Raw genomic sequence first — 21,710 nt, 5'->3', positions numbered from 1 at the left:
AAAAATAAAGTGCACATTATACCTTTGTAAGTTTTTCTTCTTCCAAGGAATCCAAAGATAAACTATACTCAACAAATTTATTAACAAATTTAATCATGAAAAATGAAAATAATCATTCAAATTATCACCCAAAATATATTGTAAATTAAGAGAGAAATAGTGCCTATTCATGATAAAACTACCGTGTGCATAACTGATGATGTAATGTAACGTAGAGCATGGGTATGAAGATGTCAGCTCTCCTTTGCTTAATATATTTGTTTATGGAGAATGGAATAATTACCTTAAGGAATTTTTTGTTTGTTTGTTTGTTTTGTTACTTTGAGCCAGTTTACTTATCATAACTTCTTCTTGGAACTGAATCTGAAAAATAGATTGAATTTTACTATTGACTCTATTATGGCTTCAAGGGACAAAATGATGCCATATATGAATAATAAATTTATTTTTTTCCAACATGAATATTTTGAACTATACCTCCATAATGGTATTGATTGGAACATCCAGAACAAAATTAATAGTGAAAATAGATATGTGGTAAAAAATGAGGCCTTGCCGAAAGAGAGATCTGACTTTTATCCCTGATTGCTGGGCGGTAACTTTTAAATCCTTAGAATTTCCTGAGTGATAGGAGTACCTGTTGTTCATAGTAGGCCGTTTAGTCCATAAGACATCAGTCTGATCTTTGGGATGAGGGAGGTAAATACCGAGCCAACAACATGGTGAATTAATCGATCATCCCTAGATAAAGAAGCTCCAATAAAAACTCTGGACACCAAGCTGGGATGAGCTTCCTGGGTCGGGAACACTCTTTGTGTATCACACATAGATGAGAAAAGGGTAAAACGTCTTGAGATTACAAAAGCTTCCCATTTAGGACCCTCCAGATTCTACTCTGAAGACCCTGTGAGACTGTCCTTTTGGCTGATTTTAATTTGTTTAGTCTCCCTGAAATTAACCATAATCATGTATATAATACTTTCTAGTGAGTTTTGTGATTCCTTCTAGTAACTTATAGTTTGGAAACCTTCTGAACTTGCAGTTAGTGTCAGAAGTGAGGCTGACTATATGTGAACTCTTGCTGCAAACTCTGGAGCTGGACCCACACTCCTTGCAGTTGATGTTAGAAGTCTTGGGCAAACTTAGCAACCTGGAGCACTACGTCTTTAACACTGCAGTTTAGCTAACTCTGGGTAATAAAAGTCACCTTTGTTTATTCTTGAGTGTATTCAAACATTTTTTTGTGTGTGATTTATTACTAAGTGTAATCATTAGGGTTTCAAACACACATAGTCTTTATTATGTTCTGATACTATTCTTTTATTCCTAGTTTATTACTTTAAAAATCGGGAATGATGTTAAATTTTGTCAAATGCCTTTTATTGTTATCATGAATTTATTTTATTGTTGAGAGCATTACAGTCGTCCCCCGTTTTTCCCTCTGTCCCCCTCCAGCCACCTCCCACCCCATTCTGGGTTTTCACCTGTCTATTGTCTGTGTCCATGGGAGATTAATCAAATGCCTTTTTATTATTTTTATGACTATCTAATAGTAATAGCTAATTATTGGTGACTTTCCGGGATAGGGACTTTATATACATTATTATTTAATTCTCACAACAAACCTGTGAGACAGATAATATTTTATCTCCATTTGTCTGTGAGAAAACAGAGGTGCAGAAGGATTAGATAATTTTCCCGAGGTCTCAAAGCTGGATCTGTCTCAGTCTAGATTTGGGGATCTGAACTCATAGTATGTGAATTATATCAATGTATTTCCTTGTGCTAAAATATGCTTTAAAAAATCAATTCTATGGATTTAATAATGTATATTTTTCTATTAGTATTCTTCTAGATTTGATTTACTGGTGTATTAAATAGAATTCCTGCATTGGGATGTGAGATTTGTATAGCTTTCTTTCATTGTGCTTTATAACAGGCTTATTAAGCTAGCTTGAGCAAATGAATTGAAAAGCTTTATTTCTTTTTGTGCTCAGGATGAACTTATGTATAATGGGAATTTGTTGGTCCATGACTATTTAAAAGAAATTTCTCATTAATTCATCTGTGCTTTCAGCCCTTTCTAGGAGTGGATTTTCTTCTGTATATTTTTAAAATAAAATTTTCAGTATCTTTCCAGGTAACTGATTATTTTAGAATACTTAACCCTTTTGAGCCTATTTTCATACTTAATATATGTATACATGTGTATATATAAACATGCATATATATTTAGTGTATACATGTATATATGAAAATAAAATTTTTTCATCTTTTCAAATTTATTTTTGTTGCGTTTCATGTAATATATCTTTATTATGTTTTTATCTCTTTTCTGCCATCATTTTTTATTGTATTAAAAAGTATATAATATTAAGTTTACCATCTTAACCATTTTTAAGTGTATAGCTCAGTAGTGTTAAGTATATATGTATATTATTATATAACAGATCTCTAGAACTTTTTTATCTTGCAACTCTGAAATTCTACACCAACTGAACACTGTTTCCCCTTCCCACCCCTTTCTACTTTCTGCTTTTATGATTTTGATTTTAAATAGAGGGGTGGGTAAAAGTAGATTTACAGTTGTGAGTACACGAAGCAGAGAACTTATTCTTGTATTATTATTTATTAATTATTGTACTTTCCCTAAGAATACTGTAAACCTATTTGAACACACCCCTGTATTTCACATGAGTAAAATCATATAGTATTTGTGCTTTTATAACATCACTTAGTGTAATGTCCTCGAGGTCCATCCATCAGAATGGTCTTCATTTCTAATGCTACATAAGATCCCATTGTATGGATATACCACATTCATAAATCCATTCATCTGGCAATGGACATTTGGGATGCTTACACTTCTTGGCTATTGTGTGTAATGCGATACATATGAGTGCGTAAATATGTCTTTGATATCCTGCTTTTAATTATTTTGGAGAAATACTCAGAAATGGATTGCTGTATCCTATGGTAATCTTATTTTTAATTTTTTGATGAACTGCCACATTGTTTTTTATAATTACTGCACCATTTTTATATTCCCGTCAGCAGTTCATTAGAAATCCAACTCCCTCACATCCGTGACAAGACTCGTTATTATTGCTTTAATGGATTTTACATAAAGAGAGGAAGAGCGATGGGGAGAGAGAGAAACACCAATGTGAGAGAGAAACAGGAATGTGCAGACTGATGCTCCAACCACTCTGCCACACTGGCCAGGGCCACTCTGTGCTTTTTGTCTAATAGAATCTTCGCATCATTTAGGTCTCGGCGGAAACACCCCTTTCTCAAGGGACCCTTCCTGACTTCTCTGGCCATCCCCCATTAATTTCAGTCTTGGACATTTACTTTCTGATTAGGCATTTGATGCCTTTAAGTATGCCTGCAATGTTTGATCCAAAACCAGAAAAGAAAATATTGCATTGTATCATTGCACAAAAATCAGAGGGTGTACAACCTGATCATTCACTGTGTTTCCCACACCTGTAGCTGGGTACCTCAGTCCCATTCTAAGCTTTCTCTTCCTTTGCTTCCATCGCATGAGAACACCGTCTTTTATGCACCCCTGTCCTGCTCTGTGCTCCTGTCCCCAAGAGGTAAGACAGCAGCAGCTCCTTAGTGTCATTGTGGGAGGAGGTGCTGGTTCTAGAATAATTCAGAGGGAATAATTTGCAAGAGAAACTAGGTTTCTCTACCTACTGTTGGCCACTGTTTATCTCATAACTTTGTCTCTATGTTCTTTTCTATCATATCAAATATATTCTCTCACAAACAAACAAAAATTACTGGGTGGGGCAGCAGTGGAGTGTGAAAGAAAGGAAAGTGTCAAGTGAGAAAGAAAATGATCCCATCCTGTAACACACTTACTACAGACTTCCACCTGTTTATTTGAAAATAGTCTGCCTTCTCCAGGACACCCGAGGGCAAGGGCCCTCTCAGTTTTTCTCACCATTGTATAACTAGAATATAGCACAGCGCCTAACAATAAGACTTTGCTGAGTGGCCTGGTAAATGTGGAGTGACTTCTCTGTACAAGTACTGACTATGATCCAAATTGAACATCCTACAGCTTGCTCTTCTTTTAAAACACCTTTCTTAAAACACAGAATATTAAAACTGTAAAAGGAATGCACATCCTGTATCTAAATTCATTTCGGTTTGTGATTTGTAGCTGTTAGGAGACACTGAGGACATTACTTATTTTTGTTCATTTATATTTTAATGCTTATGTGTTTGTAATCAGTGGAGCAAGTTTTATTCTCCTAATTGTGTGTGTTTCTCTGATATGTTTACCCATATATTGAAAAATTCGGTCTCTTTTTGTTATGATTACCAGGCACTCATGTTTGGGGGCACATTGTGTGCTGTGATTTGGGGGAATAACAAATTAGGAAACAAAATGTGCAGCTCTTTCCTTTTTGACAGCCAGTGTATGGTGACTGACAGTTTAATAGGAAATTCTGGCAGGGTTGCCCCGCATCATGAGACACGTGTCACCTGCTTGGATAAAACATCTAATATATACCACAAAATGTAGATATTTACTTGAATGCACGTCAATGAGCAAAGCTCTGGCATTCCAGGTTTTTCCCTTTCCATCTCATTCTCTCTTTCTATTTTAACGTGGCACCTTCTGTTCTTGCTCAATGGCAAACATGTGTCTGTTTATAGCTGCAAGATTTTCAGTTTCTCCACTGGACCTGAGAAAGATGTAATTGGGTGTGAGTTTGCAATTATCCTTTTTGCTTTAGTATTTTTTGTTTTATATATTTGATTTGATTAAGATCTGGCTAGAATAAAACAAAAAATAGGGTAAAGGAAAAACAAAAACAATATTAATATAAATTGTCTTCTTTAGGCAAGGCTGATATCCAGGAGGTTTGCTTAATTCAATTTACTGTTCATTGTATTTTTGTGTCTATTTGATAATAGCGAAAGTACCTGATTATCAATGCTAACACAATCAATAACATCATTTTGTGCTGTGGATAACTGTTCTTTTTAAAGTAAGAAAAAGTAAAAATGGTGCTGTTATTCTAATCTGTGTTTTCACTGGGATTGTCTTTTGTCTTTTAATTAAATAGTAAAAACATCTTTCTTGTGTTGAACAGTGGTAAAATTAAATGTTCTTTTAAGCCTATGGGTGAACATGATGGACAGTTTAGAATTTTATATTATCCAACTTTCTTTCAACTATTTTCATTCACATAATAAAAATGGTCAGATATAGGAGCTATAATTAAATAAACCAACACTAACTTCTTTGTGTTTATTGAAGCCAAATATATAAATCAGATTGTAGGAATTGAAAGTGGGCTTTTACTATCTTAAAGAAATGTTACTGTTGTAAGGAAAATTAAAAATAACTATAGATTATTCTTTAATTGAAAGTAAATATCACCCAAAATCTCACTACCCAGAAATAACCACTGTTAATATCTTTGTGTACATTCTTCCAACCATGTGACTCACACTCAGGTCACACCCACACCCACATAACCTCACAAACAGGAGTTCATACTGTTTAACTGGCATTTACATTTAAATTTGTATGACTGACATCCTTAAATTTATTTAAATTCTACTACATAATATTAATGTGGAAAAATTCTATGTTGTGGATATAGCATAACTAATTTTACTAATTCTTTATTCTTTAAAGTTTGGAACGTTTTGATGTTTTATACTCAAAATAATGGATCAAGGTATTTTGTGCATACTTCAAGTTTTTATTTTATTCATTATGTTTTTATTTATTTTATAGAGAGAGGAAGGTAGAGGGAGGGAGAGATAGAAACATCAATGAGAGACACATCAGTTGGCTGCCTCCTGCACGCCCCTACTGGAGATGGAGCCTGCAACCCGGGCTTTTACCCCGACCTGAAATGGAACCGGCGACCTCTTGGTGCAAGGGACAAAGCTCAACCAATTGAGTCACAGCTGCCAGGCTCAAGTTTTTATTTTTAACAAAACACTGTTCTCCTCCAACATTAGAAAGCTCTGGGCATTTTTCATGGAAGGAGAGAGTGGTGTCAGAGGAAACTGAAATCCCCTAGAAGATATGAATGCCATGGAAAAACGAGTGAAATAAAATGGCTTGGTCCAGATCAGGACAAGTGTTTCAGGTATGTGTCCAGGGAATCAGAATAAATTCAGTTCTTTGGATTCAAATGTTTTTTCTGACACACTCTTTAGATTTTGGGCTGAACTCTAGAGAGGAAATGTTAGCATAAAACACAGGGATTATTTTCACTAAAACACACTGAGACCTTGGGCAAAGTAACTCTTGGATTTCCAGAGGGGCAGAGTATAGGCTAGTGGTGGGGGTGGCATTCTCTGAATTTCCTTCAGGGCATGTCATTGCTGCGGGGCGAGGGAGACCCCAGAGTCCATAGGGCAGCTTTGGCGCTTACCCAGCTCAGCAGGGCCGCAGAGCCTGGGAAACGGCAGCAACGCCCAGAGAAGGCGGCTACCGAAGGCTCTGGAATCCTGTCAAGGCCTCTCTCTGACTGTGCTGAGAGCCGAGCACTTAGAAGCGAGCCACCCAGGAGGCAGGGTCAGGAAGGGAAGGATGTACCCTGTCCTATGTGGTCGTAGACACACCTTGAGAACAATTTTAAAAAATGTTTATGTGAAACTTACAAAAGAGCTCTAAAATATGCTTTTATTATTTTGAAACAAATTATAAAGTGACCATCTGCTTGACTATACAGATTCAGAGGTAGATCACTATTTGTACCTTAAAATTTCCTGTGTGTCTCTCCCACCCCATCTCTGACTTGCCCACAATCATGAATTTTGTGGTAACCATTTTCACAATCCTTTTTAACATATATACAGGCATTTGCTTTGTTGTAAACTCTTACTGTTGCATTATTGTGAGATGTGCTTCTTTTTCTCAACATTGTTTAAAATGTGTGTATAAACATCTTTTTAAGGTTAAGCCAGGTTGATGCATGTACAAGCAGTCAGTTGTATTACATATATGTATGGTGAGTGTGTATGAATATATGATGTAAACATAATAGCTATAAATCAAACATACCACAATTAGATTCACTTTAAACCCAATAAGGTGACAAAAATTACATCTATAATCCAAGTATTGGCAAAGATATGGAGAAATGAGAAAACACATATTACTGATAAATGTAAAAATTACTACAACCATTCTAGAAAACAATTTGATATTTCCCACTGATGTTAAATATTTCCATACTATAAAAGCCAGTAATTATACCCAGACATATTCCCTAGAAAAAATAATGCATTTTTTAAGTATATACCTTAAAACATTAAAGAAGACCCACATAAGTGCATACAATAGAATGATGTCCATGGATAGCAAGTGTTAATAATATAATGATATTGACTAAATAGAGAATAGAGGGCAGAGAGATTTTGCAGAAAGGGAAATATAGATGGTTCATAAATATGTGAAAATTGTCAACTTCATATTACTATTTTTATTGTATAATATGGTAATAATGTTAAACTGACTGTTCTCTGTGTCACTAACCTCCCATATATTCCTCTCTTTACTGGGTTGCATTGTGTGTGAATATTTCTGTAGACCTATTTTCTAGTTCACTAATTCTCTCTTCATCTAATGTGTCTAATGATTTATTTCTAGAAAATCTATTTTGTTTTTCTTCAAATATGCTTGCTTGCTTTTGTTTTTCATCTGTTTATAATTTCAAGTTTTTATATTACCTTTTAAAAAATATTAAACATCATTATTTATTATTCTGTAACTGAAAATACTTATATCTGAAGTGGGTTTTTAAAAAAAATATATCTTTATTGATTTCAGAGAGAGGAAAGGAGAGGGAGAGAGAGAGATAGAAACATCAATGATGAGAGAGTCATTGATCAGCTGCCTCCTGCACACAGGGGATCAAGCCTGCAACCTGGGCATGTGCCCTGACTGGGAATCAAACCTCAATCTCCTGAATCATAGGTCGATGCTCAACCGCTGAGCCACACCTGGCCAGGCTATATCTGAAGTTGTTGACTTTCTATTGGCACTGCTATTGTTTCTGCTGGTTCTCCCTTATTGCACTTTATTTCTTTGTGTTTTTGTAATTCTTAATTGTGTACTGCTTGTTTTCCTTGGAATTTTATCTATTAGAATTCCTTAATGCCTAAATTCAAATTTAGATTTACTTAATAGGATTAACATTTAATCTCTTGCCTCCCTACCTGTCTTCATTACTTTAAACTCAATTGTCCAATTAAGATTTTTCAGGCTATATAATAAGATAAATGTGGACCAAAAACCCACATGATACTGGCTTGCACTTATTAATTTTAAGGGGAGATTTTTAAATTTTATTCCACTAAGTGCCGAGTTGAGAAAAGCATTTTTCCTTATTGTACTACACCCAACCTCTGTTTATTTCTTATTCCTTACATAGCAGATGTAGCTAGTGTTTTTCAAAGATGTCCTATTATATTTCCCTATATGGCAAAGCCCTAGACTTTTCCCCCCCCTCTCTCGGTGCCCATGCAACAGTCAAAGCAAAACTCACATTTCCAGGGTATATAATAAAATTTTCATGTTGAAATCTGGTTTTAAGGTTAGTTTATTTCCTAAGGTACTTATTTTCAATTTAGATTTGTGGATTCCTTAGTTTTGTGGCAAATCAGCAACACACTTAAAAATATAATTTTATACCCTGGTTGGTTTGGCTCAGCAGTTAGATCGTTGGCCAGTGGACCAAAGGGTCATGGGTTTGATTCCCAGTCAAGGGCATGTACCTCAGTTGCAAGTTCGATCCCCGGGACTGGTTGGATTATGAGTGGGAGGTAACCAATCGATGTGTCTCTCTCACATCAATGTTTCTCTCTTTCTCCCCCTCCTCGCTCCCTTCCATTCTCTCTAAAAAAAAAAATCAATGGAAAAAAAAAATCCTTGGGTGAAGATTGTATATACTCAATTTTACAATAATTAACTCAATATCACTATATTAGTTATCTATGGTTACATAACAACATTATCATAAACTTAGTGGTCTGAAACAACACATATTTATTATCACACTGTTTCTGCAGGTCATGGGGAACTTAGCTTGGCTGGGCCCTCTGCAAGGCTGCACTCACTGTGACAACCAGGGCCAGTCTCAGCTGAAGACTCAGCTGGGGCAGGATCTACTTTTAAGCCCCTGTGGTTAGTAGCAGGATTCAGGTCCTTGAGTGATATCAAACTGAGGGTTTCAGTTTCCCACCAGATGTCAACTGGGGGCTGTCCTCACTTCCTGGTTGGTTGTTGCCTATCGATTGCCCTCAGTTTATTGCCTCACGGATCTCCCCAGCGTGGCCACTTACTTCATCAAAGCCAGCAAGGGAAAAAGTCTGCTAGGAAAACGAATGTTATAAACGTAAGTAACATAGTCACAGAAATGATTTTTGCCATATTCTATTGGTAAAAATCAAATCCCAGATCCTGTCCACACTAAAGGTGAGGGGATTACACAAGGGTGTAAGTATCAGGAAGCAGGGATTATGGGGCCTCTTACCTACTTATTTAAATTAGGAAAGTTGCTCAAAACCATCTGATACAGTGCACTTCTAGAAAGTTGGCATGAGACACACTTGAAGAATCTTCAGAATAACTGAGGGTGAGAGGTCGGATTTGAAGACAGCTGAAAAAGTGAGGGAAGCAACCACAAGGGATTCCTATCAACACCACATTTATTTAAAACCTCCAGTTTGATTTAGCTTCAAGCAAACTAAACGTCAAGTGAAAATGCAGTAATACATGCATTTTTCAACATGTGCTGCTCTCTTTAAGGATGTCTTGTGCCAACTTCCCTCTTTCCCGTTTTGAATCTGATCCATTGTTACAATCATGTAAGTCATGGTTTTTACAAGATTTTTAAATGGTCGGTTTCCCAAGTGTGCAGAGAAAACACTGCAAAGCCTCAGCTGCTCATTTCTCCTCTGTCACTTTCATTTACGGGCAAAGTTCTTTATAATGCATCAGATCCTTGCCAGCAGCGGAAACTGTATTTACACTGATAATTCAGGCAAAAATAGGAGCATGACCAACCTCGATAGTCTTTGTCTCTACTGTGGATGATTTTAGCCAAGCAACTTATTACTGGTTAAAAGAACCGAAATCACTGCTTATCTTTGTGTATATTTACACAGCTTGAAAACAAAACCACCAAACCCCGTAATTCTTATGTCAATGGTTATACCCCTAGAGGCAAGCTTTCAACCTAGATTTTCCCAGTAGGACATCTTTGGCAAAATGATAACAACAGTAACATTTACTTTATGCCGTTCTATTTCTCTTTTCAACATCCCTCTGCCCCATTTTTCTTTACCTCTGAGTCACTCATGCATTCTAGCCAAGAAATCTGAAGTCACTGGACCCTCTGCCTTCAGTTACCATTAGAACTTTGATTCCTGCTAAGGTGTTAGCTGACAAAATGGTAAAGTGTTATTGTTTCCAGTGGCATTTGCATTTAAACAATGATAAAGAAAAGATCTGTAATGAGAGGATTTTAAATGATATGACCGCCTGGGAGGGCAGGGGATGACTTTTCTGAGTCACTTAAATTATACCAACTTATTTTATGTCCTTTTAAAACAACATGCAGGGAGAGAGAGAGAAGGGACAAAAAGATAGAAACATCAATGAGAGAGAAACATTGATCGGATGCCTCCTGACCAGACCCCACTGGGGATGGAGCCCACAACCCAGGCATGTGCCCTGGCTTGGACTCAAACTGTGACCTCCTGATTCAATGCTCAACCACTGAGCCAGGCTGGGCATACCAACTTATTTTCTTATGGAACCAGTACTAATGACAATAGCTAATGATTTGAGGGCACATACTATGTGCTATTTATTGGGCCAAACTCTAAATAGCTTATTTCCGTATATACCTCCAATGGAATGACGATCTGGGTACTTTTATTTTCATTTTACAGGTTAGGGAATTAAGCTTAGAGAAGTTAAGTAACTTGGCCAAAGTCAACATAGCTGCTGAGTGAAAGACCCAGATGGATATGTCTCCAAATGCCACAAATACCAGACTCTTAAAATGTATACTCTTCCATGGATGGTAAGCAATGTTTTTACCATTGGCAAGCATATAGTAGAAAGTGTCCTGGTATCAGGACTCTGAAGTTTAAATCCATGTTTCCCCCTAATTAATCATTGATATGTGTCCAAGTTGCTTATACTTTCTTAGTCCTAGTTTCTTCCTGTACTAAAGGAGACAAAGAACTAAGTGAACCATGAGTTTCTTCTATCACATTTAATCTAACATATACTGTTATAAATTACATTTGGATGGCAGACATCCACTCTAAAATATTGGGCTGCAGGTCTAAATTCATGCACAGAAATGAGAATGTAATCACAACCTTACTCTGAATTGAGAGTGAGGTTGGAATCTCTTCTTTAGTAGAGTATTTTTCCTGCTTCTGTGAAAAATGCCAATGGCTATTTGGAATTGTTTGATTTCTTGACTTTTATTGAAATCTAATTTCATTTGAATAATATAAGACTAGTATGTTAATTGACAGTCTCTTTACTAATTGCCAGCCAATTAACCTGTTTTAGGTGTCTTGGGTCAGTGCAGCATCTAAATATTATCTTCTTACCTTAGTTCATTGTAGGGCTGTTATTACCTTTTATGGCTTATAAAATTTCAAATTAATTGCATTGCAGCTAGAGCTGTGGCTCAACCTTAATATCTCAAGAAGGGTCCATTAGGTAATTATTTGATAACTAATTAACTTTTAGCCATCTCACTAAATCAACTTAAAATGCTCCTCTTATAAAGTAGATTTAAAGGGTCACAAGAGACTCTTGAAAGATCAGCCCAGAGTCAACTTAACTATTCACATTGTCTCTTTATGGTTTTGCAAGAACATCCATCCATCATGGTTGAATTCCTGTCCTAGGGTTAGAAACCTCTTATGCCCCATTTTAGAGGCAGAATTTTGACAAAGAAAAAGTATCTTATTTTGAGCTGAAATTGATGACAGTTTCAAAATGTGTTAACACCCCAGACTTCTTTTATGATCTGTTCTGGACTACTTGTTCCTACTTTCCTACCTTTATCTCCCTGCAATGCTCTCCCATAGAGGCCTGAGACAGAAGAACCAAGACATGAATCCCCTCCTCTCAGGGCTGGATTTGCTTTGCTGGATTATAGATATCTTAAGATTTCCTTGAATGAATATCAACACTGAGCTTTGGAGCCTCGGGAGTTATCAGTTATCCCAGGGAATGCTGATAAATGTTATCAAAAGAAGAAATTATCCTTAATCCCTTGTATTAGAAAAAAATTATTCTTAAAGATGAGACGATTATGAAATCGAATGAATTGTAATATGTTCAAATTCTAAAAGGTGAGGGTCACAGATGTAAACACAGCACATCAAACAAAAATGTCTGAAATATAACTTAATGCTCAAATTCCTTCATACTCTGAAACCGTTATCAAAGTGCCTATTTATTTTTCTAACTGTTACTAGGTGATATTACATTTTCTTATGTATGTTCTATCATTTTATTTCTAGGAATAAACTCTGTAGGCCTTTGTTGATTCATTGATCAACGATTGACTCAATACATATTTATTTAATACCATTATATTTCAGACATTGTGCTAAGCTTTGAGGATACAGAGCTGAAAAAGCATATTCTCTGAACTTGGGGTTTGGGGAAAATAATAGGAAACAGGTATTAAACAAATGACTATCAGGGTTGTGAAAATAGAAGCATACTATGCTCATGAGCCTGATATTGGGGGACCCACTTAGGTTTCATGATTTCAGAGGGAAGGTTGTCCTGAGAAAATTACATCTACACTGAGTCTGGAAGTATGAATAATAAATCAGTGGAATTGTTGGTGATGCTGGCAGGTGCTCTAGAGTTGGCATGGGTGCTACAGGCAAGTAGGACATTAGTCTCTGGCCCAAAAGAGTCTATGGCACAATGAGGAGAGTAGAAGAGCTTAGTGTGACCTCAGAGGAAAGGGGAAAGAAGGGGAGATGGACATGGAAGATAGCCAGGGTCCCCTGACACAGGGCCACATCAGCCATGCTTGGATTTACCCCCGTGTTGGAAAGTCATTGAATAATTTTAATTTTATGTGAAAAATGGTTATGATTATAGTATGTTTATTATATTATTATTGTTTTTGTTAATCCTCACCTGAGGATATTTTTCCATTGATTTTTAGAGAGATTGGAAGGGAGGGAGAGACAGAGGGATTGAGAAGGGGGCAGAGAGAGAGAGAGAGAAGCATTGATGTGTCCTGAGAGACACACATCGATTGGCTCCCTTTCGCACACGCCCTAATCCTGGCCAGGAATGGAACTTGCAACCCAGGTACATATCCTTGACTGGGAATTGAACCCCAGACCCTTCGGTGTGTGGGCTGATGCTCTAACCACTGAGGCACATTGGCCAGGGCAGTTATGATTATATTTTAAATGAATAGTCCAGGCTGAAAAAGAATAGAGGACAGTGCCACCTTCTCACTCTTATGTCCTGGTTATATTCTTTCTCAAAAAGTTTGACTTAGGTAGATATACCCAACATTTTAAAGGGAGATAAAGACCATGCCATTGTTGTATTATAAGCCTATAATGGAGAAAACAGGGCAGATATTTTCAATTGTAGTTGAAAGGATTAAATTATAATATCATAAACGCCTGCCTTCAAAAAGTGGGGAGTCTGTAACACTGTAGGTTGCTGTTATTCTTAAAGTCATGCCACAGACTCTGAGAAAGTTCAGAGGGAAAAAACAAAATGCGAGAGAAACGCATTCTAACTCCAATAACAGTATCTCATATTTATATAGTAATTCATTATTTTCAAAACACCTTCCCCTGAATTATTGGATTTCATCATTATAGCAACCTTTACAGCCAAGCAAGATAAATATTGCTATTCCTATTTTATAGATAGACACATTCACCGTTTGCTTTGGGGAACCACTTTACCTACTCTGAGCTATATGGTTTGTGTGGGAATGACCCACTTTCCAGTCTCAGGGGTGGGGCCTGGTTAGTAGGAGCCAATCAATATCTCTAACCGCTTCTCCACAGTGACTGACTCAGGCACAGGCCTGTAAGCTAGTGAGAGCCAATAAAATGTGAAGATCTATTTCCTGAGGTTTTTATTTATTTATTTTGAGATTAAGAGAGAGAGGAAGGGAGGAAAGAGTGACAGAGGGAGGGAGGAAGAAAGAAAAAAAGGAGAGTGTTCTCTTTTCTTTGGGAGCTACTGCAGGTGACCCTTTCTCTTTCTCAGATGTGAAAATAAAATGTGAGGTCTCAAACTACTTCAGCCTTTCTGAGCAATTCATAAAGAGTTGCTGAATCTGCTAGAAAATCAACATAGGGAATCTGAAAGTGCGGTTGGAATTGTGGAAGGCAGGATGGGAGAAAAACTTGCTCTCTGGTGATTGAAATTATTTGAAATGTTGATTGAATTTTGCTTGGAGCCTGGGAGACCTTAGGATTCTGCAGATTTGTAAACCAATCTTTTTTTCTTATTGTTTAAGCCAGCTTGAACTGAATTTTCTGTCACCTTCATCTGAAAGGGGGCATTAGCAATAGACTGTAACCAGGGCTAACTGAAGCAAAAGGGTAAATTTGTTAGGATCAGTGCAAAGAACAGAAATATCAACCCTAGTAATCGAGAGAGACGTTTGTTCTTCCCCTACAGTTTCAAAATTTTAGAAATCAATCCAGGTCTTGCATAGTGCTCTGGCCAGGGAGCCAAGACCCTTCTACCATGTAAAACTTTCACATTTCCGAAATCACCTTATGGTCCTAGATGCTTGTTGGAACTTCCTTCCAAACAGGAAGAAAAAGACAGGAAAAAAGAAGGCATGGCTTTTCCTCTTGAAGACAGTTTTTGGAATTTGCACCTATCACTCCTGCTTACACACCCCATTGGCCAGAACTTAATTATACAGCTGAACTAGCTGCCCAAAGAACCTGAGAAATATGTTTTATTCTCCATGGTGATGTGATAAACAAATCATTGGGTACCATTACTATGTAGGAGGGGGAGACCATACAATCAGGGATAATTGGCAGGCTCTTACACAGAAGTGAGAGGAAAGCTAGAAACCCAGGCATGAAGAAAGACAGCTCTGGAAGGCTAAACGACAAAAACCACAGGAAGCCCCTCCTAGGAAGGGTGCAATGTATTCAAGTAATTCTTCCATCCATGGCTCCCTTGATCAGGAGTCAAAGCTCTGGGCAAGAGCAGCATGTAGGCTGATTGGGTCACATGCAGACTCTGCAGCTGTTCAGAGATGATGAGAGGAGGGTCTACCTGTGGGCTTCTGTGGTAGGAGGTGGCACCTGGGTTTACCTCCCATTGGGGCCACTTACCTAGTGAGGCAAAGATAATTTTCCAAAAGAAATGGGACATTGCTGTGTAAAGCAGGAAAGTTTCAAGGCAAATTAATAACAATAATGATAATTATAATGCAAATTTTCAGCGCAGACTCAGGAGAGTGACCTGAAGTGACCTGCTCAAAGAAACATAGGTAGCTAGAGGCAGGGCCAGGAAGGGGACTCAGCTTTTTCAATATTCATTCCAGCGCTTTTCCCATATTACAACTCTAAATTCTGTATAATTCATAGAGGGAGCTAATACTTCTCTTCCTACTGCTGCTGTTTTAATTGACATGACTTCATTTTAAGTTTGCATTTTTGCTCTTACAAGAGTCCTAGACTCTAGTTAGAACATATACCAATTTTTTTTTTTTTTCAGATGAAGAGACCAAGTTTGAAAAGATTGTGTGATTTACAAAACTTGAACCCAGACCTTTTGATTCCTGTCTCAGTACTTGATCTACTAGGACAGTGGTTCTCAAACTCAGGTAATTTTGCCACCCCTATCCCACCCCTGCCAGGAATATTTTGCAATATCTTGGTTGTCACACCTGGCTTCCAGTGTGCAGAGGCAACAGATGCTAAATATCAGTTCAGTACAGCACACAGGAGAGATTACACAACCAAATGTAAGCAATGCCAAAGTTCAGAAACCCTGACCCGGGACAATGGAGGGAAGATGCCATATGTATTCTCTGGCCATTTTTAGCCCAGAGAGACTAGTCCCATTCTCTTCAAAAGGTAAGAGGTACAGTTTATGAAGCATCTGATTCCATAAGGTGACACTTAAGTCTGACTTCTGTTACCCTTTGTCTTTTTCCTGGTGTTTGACGCATCCAGGGCAGCCCCCTGTACCAGTGTAGAATCATCCCTTTTCTTTTTTTTTAAACATATCTTTATTGATTTCAGAGAGAGGAAAGGAGAGGGACAGAGAGAGATAGAAACATCAATGATGAGAGAGTCATTGATCGAGCCTGCAACCGGGCATGTGCCCTGACCGGGAATCGAACCCTGATCGCCTGGATCCTAGGTCAATGCTCAACTGCTGAGCCACGCCCGGCCAGGCAGACTCATCCCTTTTCTACTTTCCCTGAGCACATAGCATAGTCGGCCCAGGATTGCAGTGCCGGCTCTGACAGTCACCAGCCATGTGACCTTGGACTAAATATAACTTTCCAAGCTCCACTGGTCTAATCTATAAAATGGAAGTAAGAAATATTATTTACCTACCTTAGAGGTGCCGTGAAGATTAAATTAAATAGAGCCTGTGAAGCATTTGATACACAGTAAGTTCTTAATAAAAACTAGATAATGTTGTGATTCCATCAAATTGCTTTGGTCTGTTTAGAACAACATAAAATGAGGCCTTTGTTCCACATAGTATGCCTACATATATTAACATCAATTTCTATCAGGTTATGCTAATCTCCCTGGTCTCCATAGTTCACTGCCTGGTTTGCACCAGGTATATAATATAGTAATATTAGTAATATTGCAAAGCTGCTATCCTCTCATGAAAAGGAATTTTTTTTTCCTTTTAAAATATATTTCTGGGACTGATAAACTTTTGTTCAAAGTTGTGTGGGGATCCAAGCCTCATGAAATGAAGTCAGACAGGACTGTACAATGTTCATTTAGTTGCCTCCTTCAACGGTGGGTGAGCAAGAGTCACCAAGCGAATTTCCCCTGAAACCAGAGTGTAAGGCATACTGCTTTCAAGGTTTCCTATTTAACACACCAATGCTCTTTGAAGGTCTAGCTTTAAATCATTTCAACTATAAGCAAAGATAAAATGGTAGATGAATATATAAACACTTAATTGGAACTGGGATTCTGCTAGGTATGGGGGTGTGTTCCCCACCCTGAAGGACTCATGGGCCAGAGGGGATTTCATATGTGTGTAAACAGATCTAAAAAATATATATAATTGGCATCATTTAAACAAGTGCTTTATATAAAATAATGATGAGGGAAGACCTAGGATAGTTTTAAAGTAGAGTTGGCATTTAATATGGGTCTTGATGAATGAGATGATGTTTTCCATGCAGTGAAGATGTCCAAGGTGACTACAGAGGAAATCCCATGAGAAAAGACAATGGCAAGGTTGAGGGTATTCAGTAAAGTATAACTTTGTGGGGTTAACGATCATAGGACAGATGAGAGGGGGATGCTGGGAGGGGAGGGGAAGGAAAGGAATGAAAAAAAATTTCACCAAGAGAAACATCATATATCATTTTGCTGAAAGTGGCCTGGAGCACCCACACTCACTTTTACTGCCCCAAACTTGGTTTCAGATCTTGAGAGTTTGAGCAAAAACAGGGAGTGGGCATCATCTCTACAGATGATGGCCATGCCTTGACTCTACACATGAGCAGTCTCAGTCTTGTTTAAATTAATGAAAGAAATCACCAAAACATGTCAGATCAAGAAAAAGGGATGGGAATGGAAATAATAGACTTTAAATGACAACAGCGTTCCTCTCTCACTTCATGAAAGAAATACGTTGATTTGTCTAATTGAAAATAAGGGGACTTGAAAGGATGGATTAATATATGTACTTATTCAAACAAGCATTTATTGAGCATTTATAAAATTCTGAACACTCAGCTGGGTGCTGGGGACAGAAGAATGAATAAAAGATACAGTTCCTGCCTTCACGGAGCTTAGGTAAGTTTCTGAAAGGTTAAGGTAGAGTCCTATGGGAGTGTATTAGTTCTGTATTGTTGCATAATTACCACAAATTCAGCAGCTTAAAACAGCACCACCATTTATTCTGTCACAGTTTTGTAGATCAGAAATCCAGATATAGCATAACTAGGTTTTCTGCTCAGGGGTCATAAGGCTAAATCAAAGCATCACTGGGCTGCCTTCTTATCTGGAATCAGGATCCTTTTCTAAGCTTAAGTGATTGATTTGGTGCCTTACAGCTGGAGGAGTGAGGTCAGTTTTTTTGGTGGCTGTAAACTGGGGCCACCCTCAGCCCACATTTCATGCCACATGGCTTCTCCATCTTCAAAGCCAGCAGTGGATAACCTTTCAAGTTGAGTGTCTCACATGCTTTGGCTCTCTTTCTTCAGGAAGAGCCCAGTCCCCTTTAAGGGTTCTCCTGATTAGGTCAGGTCCACTCTAGGTCATCTCCCTTTTTTTAAAACCTTTTCTAAAATGTCTTTATTAATTTCAGAGAAAGAGAGAAAGAGGGAGAGAGAGAGATAGAAACATCAATGATGAGAGAGTCATTGATTGGCTGCCTCCTATGTGCCCCCCACTGGGAATCAAGCCCGCAACCCGGGCATGTGCCCTGACCCAGAATTGAACTGAGATCTCCAGGATCATAGGTTGATGCTCAACCACTGAGCAACACCGGCCAGGCTCATCTCCCTTTCTTAAAGTGAAGTGTGCCATAGAACAGATCTTTATCACAGAAGAGAAACTCAGAATATTCGAAGGTCCCCAGGGTCATACATGACATCTACAAAAGGGTAAGAATCTTGGGGGACATCTCAGAATTCTGCCAACCACAGGGAGTAGTATATAGACATAAAGTCTAACTTAGATTGGAGGGCAGGCATGGCTAGAGGTTTCCTTAAAGGACTTTAGCCAGGTGAAAGGTCTGATTCAGGCAGAGGCAGGGGCAGGAGACCATGCCTTCACATTTGCAGATGAAGGAAGTAGAATTTGACAGATCCTGCTCTCTGCCATGTCTAGCTAATACCTACATTCTCTGGATAAAACTATCTCCTCCCTTCACCTGCTTAAGGCACCTGAAGACAACCAAGGGAAACAGAGACTGAGGAAGCCCTCGGGTAGACTGCAGAGACTTGGAATTTCTTTCAAATCCCACAACGGGTTCCTGTTTGAATCTTGCCTGACTCCGTAATAGTTGAAATCCTTCCACCCTGAAGGACTGACCTATGAGGAAAGGCCTGGCAGTGTTTCCTCTGCAGAGAATGTGTCTGAATGACAGAGATGACTCAGAATTACACTCATTAGCAGTCAGATCAGACACACCAAAGCCTCAGTACATACCCAGGTCACAACTCCTCCTAGTGTTTTCTCGGTGAGTCTGGTTTGAGACACAGTGGTCTTTAGAACTGTAATAAAATGCCATCTCAGTTGGTGCTATATTGCATATCTGGTAGAAGGTGAATCTGGTTCTAAGTGATATCCCATTTTAAGAAGTGTAGTGAGAGGGTAAGTAGAGATGGCAAAATCCTTTGCATGTCTTTTCCATGAGTCGCAAGTAATTAATTCACTTGTGTTTGACCACATTTTATCAACTGTAAATTCAAGAAAATGAACACACATGGCCCCTTGCTTTGGGTGCCTGAGGACAATTGATTAAAAGCTTCAGAACTGGACAAACCACCTTGGATCGCTGGGATATCTTTGGAAGCATTGCCTTTTGCTTTTAACTTCATGTGAAAGGAAAAAAAAAAAAAGAAATGAATAAAAGTCACTTGAATATTTCCAATAAACAGGGGCAAAAAGGCAGTACTTGATTAAAGGTCTTTGTTCAATGCAGATCAGAGAGCACCAGGGCCGGTGCCATAGTTGGGGATGTGTCTGTCCCTTCTTGGGGGAGCTCACATTTAACCTGACTCCTTAGTTATGAACTCAGCCCTCATGGTCTCAGTCAATCCTTTTAATAACCTTTTAATAACCTTTTAATAACTGGCGCTACCCTTATTTGAAAAGTAGACAATAGGAATGGGAGAAGTTAAATAACATGCCCAAAGTCACCCAGGATTAATCAGTAGGCCCAGGATTGTCATTCTGACCTTATTTGGTCCTTTGCTATATGCCAGCTTCTCATCCAATTAACAAATTAGCCCTGTTGAGTGCTTACCATGTGTCAGGTACCATTCTGGGACTTAATATATTAGCTCATCTAATCCCTACAATAACCCTTGAAGTAGGGATATTATTACTTCCATTTTACCCATAAAATAACTGTGTTACAGAAAGGAAAAATAACTCATCTAAAGTCATAGAGCTAATAAATAGTGGAGCCAGGTCTTCAACCCAGGCAGTCTGGCTCCAGAGTCTTCTGTACCCACAATGATTGTTCTACCCTGTCTCACTTAACATACCTTTGCCTTGGTCATTATGATGAGGTCTGTTAAGAACTCTTTGGAACTCTTAAAAAATCACTGTTTCAAGACTTCAAGGGACTTTAGGAACCATCTTCTCCACCCCTACCCCAATGGTACTTGTACTCCTTGGAGCCCCCTCATCCCCAGGCTGGATTGACCACGAAGGTAAGCGAAGAAGGAAACGTGGGCACATCCGCAACCACTAATTCAAAGTTATTACTCGGATAGTCTCCCAATAGGTGATTTCTGAATACATTTTCAAAGTAGTTTCACTAGAGGTGATGAGATTTAAAAAAATATGATAAAATCAGATACTCTTCTAGCTTTTAATGTGTTTTAGAGGATTACAGTTATTATTTGGTTATGCTTATTTGAACACTGATTTAATTTTTAATTAGAATGCTCCATTGCCTAATTGCTTAGGAAATCCACCTTTAAGTAATACATGATGTTTGGGAACATTATTGATAATAAGCCAAATATGCTATCCTAAGAGCATTTTATATTATGTAAATTTAAATGCTGGGTGTCATGAAATCGATTTTCTTTTAGAAAACCTAATTTAAAATTAAATAAATTCTCCTCTTATAATTGAACAAAGGAGATAATATTTACTTTAATAAGCATCAGGGGCATCTATGTGAGGTATTTTACTCCTCTTGATGTGGTGTACTGCGGTAGGCACTTCTTTTATATTCCCGAAGTGGTTTTTTCCTGAAACACACCGACCGCGTTCTTTCTTTGAATAACCTATGAGCTTAGCCTTTTCCTGAAAGTCTCATTTCTTAGTGCTCTTAATTTCTTTTCAATTCTGTATACCCTGTTTCATTATTGCTTATTTTGCTGATATTTTTATTTGGAGAGATAAAACTTGCAAGCATAAATCCCTCTGGAACTACGTTGAAAGAAAAACCTTAAGGCTGGAAAGCTTTTAAAGAAGAGGCTTTGAATTTGAGGCAACTTCTTCCAACCTGGTAACCTGGGGGAAAGGTTTAGCCCATGTGTTTGGTATCAAATGTCAGTTTGGGTCTCAATTCTGTTGCCACATATAAGTTGGGAGGTTTATGACACAAAGGGAAATAAAATAGTGGTAGCCATAGAATATTGAGTCTTTTTGATGTAGTATACAACTGGAAGCTACTAAATTATCCACAGACAGGCTCTAGCAGGTAGTGTGGGTATTAGGCCTTGCTGAGACGATGGAGAAAAAGAACCTTTCCCTCACAA

This window comes from Miniopterus schreibersii (genome assembly GCF_964146895.1).
Source record: "Miniopterus schreibersii genome assembly, chromosome: 13".
NCBI classification, from domain to species: Eukaryota; Metazoa; Chordata; class Mammalia; order Chiroptera; family Miniopteridae; genus Miniopterus; species Miniopterus schreibersii.
This window is presented reverse-complemented; position numbering follows the sequence as displayed.